Raw genomic sequence first — 12,980 nt, forward strand, 5'->3', positions numbered from 1 at the left:
TTCCCGTAACTTGGGAACTATTGGGGAGAAATGTTTGTTGGTCGACGATTGTAATTCCTCCTTGAAAAGAAAATGCAATCTTCCTAAAGTAGGTCGACACAACCGCAGCCATAGCATATATCCATGGTCTTCCTAGTAGGATGTTGTAATCGAGGTTTCCATCGATTACTTCGACATCTATTTCTACTGTTTTCCCTCCTAGTTCAACTTGCAAGTTACTTAGAATACCATATGTGGTATACGTTCATCCGTCAAATGCTTTTAATGTTGTCGAAGATCGCAACAAGGTTGGAGATCCTAAAGTTTTCCAGCAACTCATCGACATAATACATGTAGATGCCCCTTCATCAATAATTGTTCGATGAACAGTTTTGTTGAGGGCTTTCATCTGAATGAGGAAAGCTAGTTGAGCTGGTAACTAAGGATCATATCCTTTGTGATTAAAGGACACAAGATTGGAATCCTTTGGGTCTATCCCACCTATAGCTAATAATAAAGCCTACTTTTGGGATGGGCAATTTTGTAGTACTTCAAGTGTTGACATAGCGGATGGCAATTGGGCTTCCACTATATTATAATGTTGTGCTACTTTGGCATGAGGATTAAATGTCGACTTGTGTACTACTCCCTTTGGCGGTTTTATTGTTAGCTCTGGAATGATGGGTGGCGCAACTTCTGTCGAAGTTGTTGTCGAACTACTAGGTTGATCATTATCCTTGTTGTTCGACAGCTATGGATTCCGATAATCTTTATTCCTTGTCGATATCAAAGCATCATTTTTCTGTTTCAAAACCGACAACATCAGCACTTGGGACGGGGAAGCATTTTCACTAGCAACCAGATTTGTTCCTGGATTTGGAAACGGATCAGTCAATACTACCAAGGTGTTTGAATTCTTGAAGAACCTTTTAAGTTCAGCTTTATGTGGACAATTTTTTGTCCAATGATCCTCATCACATATTAAGCATGGACTTTTTGGTTTCCTATCTCCAGGAGGGTTTGCAGAAGAATTTTCAGGTGATGATTCCTCTTGTTTCTTCTTCTTCCCTTTGCTTTTCTTCTTGCCTCCTGGTTGCTTGTTTTCTTTGCCTTTATCAGTCGAGATGGCATTTACTTCCGAGGCGAGAAGTTCTTCTTTTTCATTTTGACTAGAAATCTTACGGGCCTTTTTAGATGTAGCCTTTGTCGATCTCGTGTCTGTCGTACCAATCACGCCATCGCCATTCATTGTTTAATTTAGGAGGAGGAGGGACGTAAAATTCTGGTGTGGGAGCGTCAGGGATTTTATCGTAGAGCGTGCCAGACTGAGTATAAATCAAGTCTAAATATTGCGCACGAGCAATAACTTGCTCTTCAGTGATGAATCCTCCTTTGGCCACATCTTCTGTAATGGAAGGTAATAATGACTTAATAAACCATTCAGCTAAAAGTTGATCAGGAACATACGTTTTTACCATTCTACGACGACGTCTCCACTCATGAATATGATCGGATATGTGAGTGGCTGTTGTTTGCTTGAAATTGGTAAGAAGTTCTATTCTCGTTTAGTACCTTATCAGTAACTGGAAATGGGTTTAAAAGGTTGTGGCTAGGGCACTGAAGTTGTCAAACGAAGCTCTGGGTAACTCAATATACCACTTTGCTGCCGGACCAGTTAACATCCTCTGGAAAATTCGAAGCCTAATCAAATCATCGTTTAGGGTGTTTGATGAACACCACAGATGAAATGTCATCACATGATTCGACGGGTCTTCACCCGGATTTCCATTAAATTTAGGAATATCTGACGGAAGTTTATGCGGAATCGCTGGCCACCAAGGGGCGTAAGCAATTGGATCGTTCGTTAGTCGATTTAGATTTGGTAACTCTAAAGTCGCCACGAAGGGTAACTATTGATTCAGGTTTGGCGAAGCATACCCAGGATAGGATGGAATGGCCTAAGCAGTTGGTCTTTGCATACCAGCATAATTCATTTGATGTTGGTAACTTTGGTAAGGTTGATGGGCATAACCATTGTAGAATGGTTGATTTTGACCGTTTTGAATATACGGCTGCCCACTATTTGCAAAGATTTGTTGCTCAAATCCTTGGTATACTTGTTGGAATTTCGGTTGTTGGTATTGCACCAGCCATGGTTGCGAAGCCATGTGCTGTTGTCCAATACTGACTATTTGACCAAGATGAGGGGTAATTGTACCCGTTTGGGCTTGTGTCCTTCCACTAGTTGGCGATTGTGGTTGAGTTGTAGGGACAATAGGCTGTTGCATTACAACCTGAGAAACCTAAGGTTGGCATACAACGGGCAACGCTTGTACTTGTGACACTGTCACAATAGCCGGCGTAGTTGGTATATTTGACATAGGTAAACATTGTTGCATCGAATATACAACTCTTGGTTGTTGAAGCAGTATCGGCACCCAACTGCTAGATGTAATTCCAGCATAATCTGAATTTTGTAGTGAACTCTCGTATGGTTGTCCTCCTGGAGGAGACAATGAAAGGGTATATTGCCCCCAATACGGCGGTAATCCGGTACTCAAAGGAATTGTTTGCCCTTGAGGACCGGACTGCCCAAATTGACACCCTGAAGGATCAATTTGCTGAGACTCAACATAAGAGTTCCCGGATACTATTTCGGATGAACAAACAGGAATGGACCATACTATTGAAATAGCCCCTGAGTGGGCCCCTTCTAGCGATTGAGAGCTAGTTGGGACAAATGGTATGCTGGCGAACATTGTTGGAGTGACAACAGGAAGTTCTGTCGTTGCTGTGTCGGATGACACAATCCTAGATGTCGACGGTTGTTCAGACATTTCTAGTCTATCCAAAAGATTACCTAGTGATTCTACAGGAGCTTCCGATGACAGTAGACTAATTTTTTATGAAGAAGGATATAGAGTGATCCGGACTCCAAATTGCAATGGAGTACTAGATGGAGGATCCTCCACAATCTATTCTATAGCAATCAGACCAGGTGGAAGAGGTAGACCGTCAGGTCCATAAAATATTTCTGGTGCCGAAGAAGGTATAGAATCTGCAGCGACAAATGTTCGGGGAATAACACCTTCTGAATCAGCTGTAGATGGAGTTGGTTCAGTAACACAAGTGTTTACCTTCACACTAGGATTAGTTCTATTGTCCTTTGGTGGCTGCTGAACTTCTTCTGTAAAGACAGGGATACCAAAAATGTTTGGAGTAACCGGAGTCTCCGAAGGTGTTGGAACACTTGTTCTAACTTTACCAGGGGATTTGGAACCGGTTAAACGAGTTCGCTTTGTCCGTAACAGTTTCGACTCGGAGACAAAGACGGTTGACTCGTAAGCCTCCGCAAATGACAGGGTTTCAATTGACTTTCTTCCACGATTGCGGATTACTCGATCAACTAAAAATCAAGGGGAAATATGTTTCCGAATTTAATGAATTTTAGACGCTTTGACACAACTAGTTTTTTCAATTTTTAAGAGTCGAGAAAAAACAAAAGATGACTCTAGTTGCCTTCAATTTTTAATGAGCTTGAAGTGACAAGTGCTCAGATGGACCTTTTCCTTTAAGGAGTCTGAAAAGGAATGAAATAGACTACTTTGGAAATCTAGTTAGAGGGATTACCAAACCAATCACAAAACTGCAGAATACTTTTTACAGTACGGCAGTCAATCTTCCTGAATGCTGTGTTCAGTGCATTGCAATCGATAGGGCGGCAGACACGGCTTCCTATGGATAAAAGATATAGCCTATTGTGGTCTCCCAAAATATACTCAACGGTACATGGGAGCACAAGTCCGTACTGGCACTTGTCATCTCAAAGTAGAGGAATCACCCAACCAATAGTGAAAACAATAGTTACCAGGCTTTACGACGCCGGAATACATCTCTAGCCTAGACTTCTAGATGTTGTGCGTTAGGTTCCAAAGCGTTTTTAGATTCATTAAATTTATTTTATAGTTGATCTTGCTTAAGAAATTTGCCTTTCAGGGTCACCGCGTGATGTAGATGTACAATTCCTAAAATGCAATCTTTGATCTTCTTTTTGCAATGAAAATCCTAGCTACTAAGGAAAGAGAAATGACATTCTTTCAACAAAGAGCAGAGAGCACACACTATATGCATTGTCCTAAATCAAACCAACAAACAGTCTAAATGGAAATGCACATGCATGTATTTGTTTTCAGCCTTCTTAATGTGTGAATGATAAAAAGAAAGCTAAGCGCAAATCTGAATTATTTTTCAAAGCGACAATTACTAACAAGCTTCTTTTCAAAACAAAAATGAAGACAATGACAACACTTTGTTATTTGGAATTGAAAACTTGCTTTTGACACTTGAAAAACTACCAATTCAAATCAAATACAAGTGTAACAGTGTAATCGACTATCAAGAACAAGCGGATTCTCTTCTATGACTGAAAACGACACTTGCGACACTTTCAAATCAAGAAACGACAATTCAATTATGCTACTTCTTTGTAAAAGAGAACTGAAAATGACTCAAAATACATAAAAACATTTACATTTCTTTGCACAATGGAGGTGGAATAATAGCAAGGAAGGGGGTTTCGAACAGAGGTGTACTGACTACAGGTAGAAAAACTCTTGAATAGAGCTTAAAAGAGTGAACACAGAAGCCAAAATCTAAGAGCAGAAGAGGTCTGATCAACGCACCTGTAGCATAGGGAAACGGAAATGCAACGCACCTACTACACTCGGGAAGTGTGATGCATTCAGGTTCCAAAGAAGAGACAGTGCGATGGACCAGGGACGAGACTTTAGCTGGGTTTTGGGTCACAGTTTGCAACTTAGTTCAGGGATTTAGGCCGAGCAAGTGGTAATCAGTAAATGAATCAGAGGGGTAGATATAAGGAAGTTCTAGAGCCACCACCAGGGCAATTAGAGAGCTTGTAAATCAACTGTTTAATTCATAAACAAAACTCGGAGATAGACTGAAGCAGCATTGATCTACTTTGCACTTGCATAGAAAATGCAGTTCGAAGGCTAGTTGGCTTGACTTCAGGCTCCGTCTGTAAGTTTATAAAGTAAACAAATGTAGATAAACAAACAATCTATTTGCTCCCTAGTGGAGTCGCCATTTTGTTATCGGGAAATCTAGTGTCTATGCAGAGCTACTAGTCCCACTAAGGCTGGTAGCTACCTTAGAAACAAACAAACTAAAACCACTTTCGTTTTCCTTTATGAGAAGTAGATGAGAGAAGAATAAAGGAGACCAACCTCAGTCTTGCGCTTGGTTCCTTGCTTGATTCCTCTCCCTTCTGATAGATCTTTGCCACTCGCTTCCTTGTCTACCCAGCTTCAAAGAGCACCTGCATAATCAAAGCAGCATAACACTATCCAAGAATAGAGATCTACTATCATAAACAATATAGGACCAGATATATATTGACCACACAAATGCATATAATATCAATCATACAAGAATGTGGAGGAAAACTTGAATAGCTTTATTGATAATCAAGAAAGAGCAAAGAGGATTATAACCAATTGTTCTAACCCAGCATCATCCTCTCAGCAAGAAAGCCCTTCTTCACCTCATGAAAAGCTTACATCACCCAACACTATGATATTGCACCAAGAAACCAGCAGCACTTCCTTACAAGATACAAAATTCCAGCCTCTAGATCTCTGGGATGAGGGATCCATATATAGATGTTTGCAATGGGGGTGAGTCAGCTTCTAAGATTTGATTAGTGTCCTCTCTCTGATAGTTCTTGATTCCACTTGGAGATTGATGATCTCTTACTCATCCCTGGGCGAATGCAGAGAGGCAAGCGTCACAGGAGAAGTTTCTGGAAGATTCCATGATCCTCCACCTTGCGGATTGACCCTGCCATTTGTCCACTCTCGCCCATCACACCCCATAGAAGGCCTTTTCAACATGCATCGCACCTATTGTGTGTATTTAGGTGGGATGCAACGCACTTTGACCATGGAGCAGGTGAAATGGTCTAGTTTTGACCAGTTCTGAGTAGGTTTTCATGGAGAACTTCTGGGAGATGCTGTAATCAGTTGACCTTGTTATTTTAGGGTTTGGAACAACACCTTTAGGGACTTAGGAGCCCTTGTTTTATGGACATTTATGATTGGGGTTGCAGTGCCCAAAAATGTCTATAACAGGGTTTCTTAGGAATTTTCTCCTACTACGGGAAGTTTTTCAAGGGGTTCTCACAGTTGAGATCACCCTTAATTGATTTGACCTAGAGAGGGGCTTTCGCATGGACTAATGGAGCACAGGATTCATTTGATCACCTCAAGGAGGTGATGAGCAGTTTCCTAGTCTTGGCACTTCCATATTTTCCCAGCCTTTCACTGTGGAGTGTGATGCATCTGGGGTGGGAGTTGGAGCAACTTTGTCATAGGATGGGCATCCCATTGCTTTCAAGAGTCGAAAGCTCCTACCACATGAGCTATCATATTCCATATATGACAAAGAGATGTTGGCTATCATGCACGCATTGGCAAAATTTCGACAGTACTTGGTGGGCAATAGGTTTTGGTTGAAGACTGATCACAACAGCCTTCGTCACTTCATGGGGCAACAAGGCCTCAATGATAGGCAGCAAAGATGGGTAAGCGAGGTGCAAGCCTATGACTTCAACATAGAGTATGTGTGGGGAAATCACACTGTGGTGGTCGATGCTCTATCTCGGAGACCAGCTATTTTATCCCTCATGAGCATCTGCCATGATTAGAAGGCCTAGCTATTGGTGGAGTACTCTAAGGAGAAGAGGGCATGCAAGGTCTTGGAGGGTACCCATGCATATGAGCGTTACCAAGTGATGGATGAGGTCATCTATTACAAGGGGCGCATTTTCCTAGTACCCAACTTGGAGTTGAGAGAGAGGGTGCTCCAGAAAGCACATGACTCACCATTATCTGGGCACCATGGATTCTGGAAGACATATATGGCAGTCAAGGAGAGATTCACATGGAAGGGCCTCAAGGGGGACATGTTGAAGCATGTACAAGAGTGTGAGGCATGTCAACTAAACAATGGGGAGTTGATTCACCCTATAGAATTTCTACAGCCACTTCCCATCCCCAAGGGGAAATGGGAAAGTATATCTATGGATTTCATCGTACGGCTCCCCACAGTGCAGGAGAAGGACTGCATCTATGTGGTGGTCGACAGGTTGAACAAATATGCCCACTTTTTTTCCATCCCCACTAGATACACAATTGCACAAGTTGTAGAATTATTCTTTCAGGAGATTTTTCGATTGCACAGGTTCCCCAAGAACATTATGAGTGATAGGGACAGTAGGTTCATGGGAGATTTTTGGCAGGAACTTTTCAGATTGGTTAGGACTGAGCTCACTCCTAGCACTAGCTACCACCCTCAGACAGATGGCTAGACCAAGAGGGTTAATCAATGGCTAGAGAGGTACCTGAGGGTCAACAGAGGGCTTGGATTCAGTGGCTGCATCTGAGCGAGTACTGCTACAACACCACCCACCACATGTCCATTGGTATGACTCCTTTCTATGATTTATATGGATATGATGCATTATCTTTCGCTGAAATTATTTTTGGAGACAGTGGAGCCCCAAAGGCCAAATATTGGATCCAAGAGAGCCAAGACATCCTCAAGGCTCTCAAGGATAACTTGGTGACAACCCAAAACTAGCAAAATGTGTATGTAAATTGCCACAGGACAAAGAGGCATTTCGAGGCGGGGGACTTGGTGTACCTCCGGCTCCAGCCTTACAGACAGTCCATGCTGAAGCAGAAGGGGGCCGAGAAGCTACAACCCCACTTCTATGGGTAATACCGGGTGATCAGACGAGTTGGGGAGGTGGCATGTGAGCTAGAACTGCCTCTGAGGAGTATGATCCACAATGTATTTCATGTTGCATGCCTTAAAAGGGTGTTGGGACAAAAGGTGATAGCAGCAACAGATTTACCCCCACTAGATGATGAGGGCCACTTGGTTTTGGAACCCAGGCCATCTTGGAGAGCAGTGAAAGTAAAATGAGGAGTAGGACCATCAGAGAGTTCTTGGTGCATTGGAATAACTTACCAGATGAGGATGCCACCTAGGAGGATGAGCATATTTTGGATCACCGAGCTTTGAAGTTTCTTGAGGACAAGCAAAATTTCGGAGGGGAGGACTATCATGTCCCTTCTCAAATACATTTGTAACAGGGTGTTGCTACACAATTTTGCACAATTTTGGCTAAGGAAAAGAACCCAACATTTTCGACTTAGGGACTTAGGAGGAAATTCAACTTTATTTGGCTGCTAGTGGAATGTGGGGGCCACCCACATGTGAATTTGAACTAGGTCATTCAAATGGCTTGGAGGGAATTCGAATAGCTGGATGGAGGGGCCCACATGAGGCAAGGAAGGCCCAAGGAGATAAAAGGAGGAGGAAGCTCTCATTTGGATTCATTCTTACACCTTGCAAATCGAAATTACTTGATGGTTCGCTCTGTTGTTTAGCTGATTCAACCAACTGTTTAGCCACAAATCTCTCAAGTGGGAGATTCAACCTTTCCTTCGGGGGACCTTCCGTTCCCACCCTACGGAGGTTGTTCCATAAGAATTTCAGGAGATCCAGGAGTGTATTTCAGCACTACCATTCAAACATATACAAGGAGTGTGTATTTCTAGGCTATCTGGAGAATACACAGGAGGGGTTGGAGCCACCATTGACCAACCATTTGCTGCGAGAGGTAGAGGATTGGGAGAGCAGTAGTAAGCCAACATTTCTTGAGAGTTTTGGATCCAGGAGAGCCAGCATCCAAAAAATTTGAATTACTAGGCTTGGGGACATCGTAGAGGGTTAGTCCATCATTTTCGTGGGGCTTAGGAGTAAGTTCTACATGACAAAAGCCCATCCGAGAAGTCAGGGGATTTGTAGTAGGGGTTAGCCAAACACTTTGGGACATTTTCCAGGAGGGATTTACATGCAGATTCCAGCAGGCCGAGTTTTACAGTTGTAGCTGAAGTTAGGCTCCTTGGGAGTCGAATTTAAAAAGTATAAACCAACTAAAGTCCTTCGTGTGTTTTTCTAGTTTTAGGCCAACGAGTCTGGAGCTAAAATATTATAATTTTCTGAGCATGAGAAGTGGACTTTCCAACTATTCAAACTTAGCAAAAAAGGCAATTTTCTGGGCAGCGCAGTGCATATTGGTGTAGCATTTAGGGCAGTCATCGATTCAGCCATTTCTCACCTGGGTTTGGTCATGCTTGTCCATTAAGACAATCCCAGTGCACCATCTATAATACATTGTATTTTTCCGTCAAAGAAGTAATAAAATGGCTCAGTAGTTCCTTATTTCTAGCATTTCCATGGGTGTTTAATGTGTATTTCTTTTTTATATTTTGCTGAACATATTATTTTCTTTATATCACTTGTAAATTCCTATTTAGGAACATTATAGTGTGCTAAAGGGAAAGCAGGTTTTAGACCTAAACATTCCACATTTGATCATTGTATACCTTTAAGGCACATCATTGAAAAAGTTTGGGAGAAAAAGGAAGAAGTATTTTGTTGATTTGTTGATTTCAAAAAAGTGTTTGACATAGTTCCTAGGGATAAGATATGGCACAGAATTTTGGAACTTGGGGTTCCTAAACATTTGAGAGCAGTTGTGCATAGGTTGTATGAAGAGGTGACACTCAAATTTAGAACTTCAACAGGCATTTTTAAAAGTTTTAGAAGCGATATCGGAGACAAGCAAGGTTTCCCATTGTCTCCTACCCTTTTTGATTTATATACCGGCAAGCTTAAGGAGTGGTTAAATTCGCAAGGGGTTGATGGCATCCATTTGGGCAAGTTTATTATAAGGCTTCTTTTGTATGCATATGACCTTATTCTAATTGCTAATTATGCTATTGGTTTGCAAGAGCACTTACTATCCCTTGAGCATTTTTGTATAAGGGTGGAGATGCAAGTCAATATTAGCAAAACAAAAGTAGTGGGTTTCTCTAAAAAATGAAAACATAACCAACATAAATTCTACTTTGAAAGCAGCATTCTGGAAGAAGTTGCGATTACAAATACATTGAAATTGACTTCAACAAAAATCTAAGTTGGGATGGTTGTAGAAAGAAAATAACTTTTGGGGGTTGGAAATAATTTTATGCTTTTCAAAATAGGTGTAGAGAGGCAGAGTTATGGGATTGGAAAACCACTCAAACCCTTTTTGGGCTTCTAGTGATTTTGGTGATTTTCTATGGTTGTGAACTGTGGGCCAGCAGTACATCTCACATGCAGTGGAAACAAATTGAGAAAATTCAGAAGCATTTGATTATGAACAAATTCAAAATTAAAAGTGTAGTTCCTTATGTTATCTTGTTAAGTGAAACAGGGGTTGCTCCTATTAAAAAAATTGAGCAAGTGGAAGAGGGTAGATGGCCTAAGGTTGTATTTAATGACATATTTTGCAAAAGAAAGAAGATTTGGATGCAGCAAAATAACAAATGGTTTAGTAAATGGGGTATTTTCTTGAACACACATCCCATAAACAATAAAGAGATAAAAGATTTTATTATGGATAAGTTCCACAAGCGTATTTAGAATAAGGAGCTAGGGAGAAATAAAAAGTACTATATTGAAGTGTTTAATCCCACTCATAATCATCAACAGAAAGCATACATAGAGGCCAATATTTCCTGGAGAGCCAAAATTCTTATTGCCTAGTTAAGGACTAATTCTCATCAACTCCGTTGTGAAACATGATGCTGGAAAAGGCCAAAAGAAGTGTGGGAGGAAAGAGTATGTATTTTTTGTTCTTCTGGAAAAGTGGAAACATAAAAGAATTTCATTTTAGAATGCAAGACGTTTAAAGACAACAAAGAAAGTTATGCAGATATTCTGGTAGCTAGCTCTTGGGATAATCTATTTAGCAAGGATTTTGTTGAGAAGCTAGGAGCGTTTATTGTGAGGCTTCATAGGAAAAGGGATAAATACATCAACCAAATGAAGAAGTAATTTGTCCCATAGGCTATCTTTAGCCTCAAGGAAAAGGGCTAAATACATCAACCAGATGAAGAAGCAATTTGTCCCATAGGCTATCTTTAGCCTCGTGGACATTAAAACAACTTTCTTTCTTTCTTTCTTTCTTTCTTTCTATACATCTAACTTTTAGGACGTGTTAACACCGCAGGCAACAATCTCAAATTCAATATTAACACGCGTCTCCTCCTTCCCTTTTCCATTAGTGGAGCTGTTGGTAAACACTCAAATGAAGAATATGCTGCTTGGCATATTAGTTGTTCATTAAATACGCTAGTCCATTATGAATAAAAAACAAAAGTCAATAAACCCCCTTCCACCTAAAGTTCACATATATAAGCCTATGGGAGAAATATATATTAAAATAGGTATTTATTTTATAACATATTTTATGTTATTAAAATTTTAAAAATCATAGAATTAGTTAAATTATATTTAATTTTAAATTATTATTATTATTAATTATAAAGGAGTTCAAATTTTTAAAAATATATAGAATTAACTAAATTATATTATTATTATTATTAAGTTAAACATATATGAAAAAATATGAAATAAGATTTTTATCTATGAAGATTTATCACCATTTTACTATGGAGATTTTTAATTTGTAAATACACTTTATTACAATATTATAGACCAATATCATGGCTTATTAATATCACATGTCCCAAAAAACATAACTCATTTTATATGACATTAGTTTATTAACATTTTTTTAATTAATCAATTTAACTAAAAGAAATATAAAATATTAAACCTAATCTTAATGTTTGATTTATATTTACTCTTAATACTAATATATATAAAAGTTGGGGGATAGTCAAAATATACATATTTATAAACATTGCGAGATAGTCAAAAGATACATAGTTATCATGATATACGGTATCACACCAAGCAGGGCAATGGAGGCTCTGGTCCATCATGGTATAATTTGTAGAGTATAATTTAAAATATGGTGTTGTTTAAATTATTTCATTATGGTGATGTTGTAACGTTCAGATTCACGCGAAGCTTACCGATGAACTGTGGTCGTTAGCGACCGCATAGACGCAGATTGTGCATGAACCAACAGACAAGCCAAAGCCACCGCAGATGATACATGCACTATAATTCCTCCTCCCAAGAGCACTATAAATAACGTCGCCATCAATCCCTTTCGCAGACGTCTTATTCGACTCATCTTAAAATATTTTATCATTCTCGCTGCTGTCGACTTGACAATGACTGAGAAGAAGTCATGGAGCTGCGTGAGTGGTCGCGGGGTCATCAGTGTTTGCATTTTCACGTTCATGGGAGTGATCTTGCAGCAAGCAGCTTGGGCTGCCATTAATTGCGACACCGTCATTCAAGAGATCACACCTTGCTCAACTTATCTCACCCAGGGAACGCCGCTGCCACAGAAAGATAGTTCTTGCTGCCATGGAGTTCAGAGCGTGTATGGCGACGCCACTACCAGAGGCGAAAGACGACAGATCTGCACGTGTATAAAGAACGTAGCCATTAGTTACGATCTCAACGGCACAGCTCTCCAGAATCTTCCATCTACCTGCGGTTTACACCTCTCTTTCACCATAACCAAAGATATTGACTGCTCAACGTAACCTTACTCCCCCTCCTAATTTTCTTTTGCTGATAAAGAATTGACCCCCAGTCCACCGTAGCAATTTAATTTTAATTTTATGGGGAGTTTAGGAATTGGATTAGTTATCCAATTCTAAAATATTCCTAAAATTTTTCATTTTTCAGGGTTATTTCCATTAAAAACAACAATGTAAAATTACATCATCGCCCTATTTATGTTTTTGTTTATGGCATTGCAGGATTGGTTGATGAACCAAGGCTTTCTATTGTGAAAGACTATCTGGTGTCTTGATCTTCTTAGTACAGTATATCTTCTATATATTATGGTTGGGTAATGGAGCCATACTGTTCCTATGTAATCCCTTCCTGTCAATAAAATAAATTATTAATTAGTAATACAAGATTTGAGTGAGATTTAG

The 12,980-nt window shown here is 40.0% G+C and overlaps 1 pseudogene; it reads left to right on the forward strand.

Moving 5' to 3' along the window:
* The first annotated feature begins 12,200 nt into the window (after positions 1-12,200).
* Positions 12,201-12,581, forward strand: LOC149187133 (non-specific lipid-transfer protein 3 pseudogene; annotated as a pseudogene).
* The last annotated feature ends 399 nt before the right edge of the window (positions 12,582-12,980 follow it).

The sequence above is a fragment of the Pinus tabuliformis genome, chromosome 3_1 (assembly GCF_031772625.1).
Source record: "Pinus tabuliformis cultivar Carrire ecotype Pingquan chromosome 3_1, CPIR1, whole genome shotgun sequence".
Lineage (NCBI taxonomy): Eukaryota > Viridiplantae > Streptophyta > Pinopsida > Pinales > Pinaceae > Pinus > Pinus tabuliformis.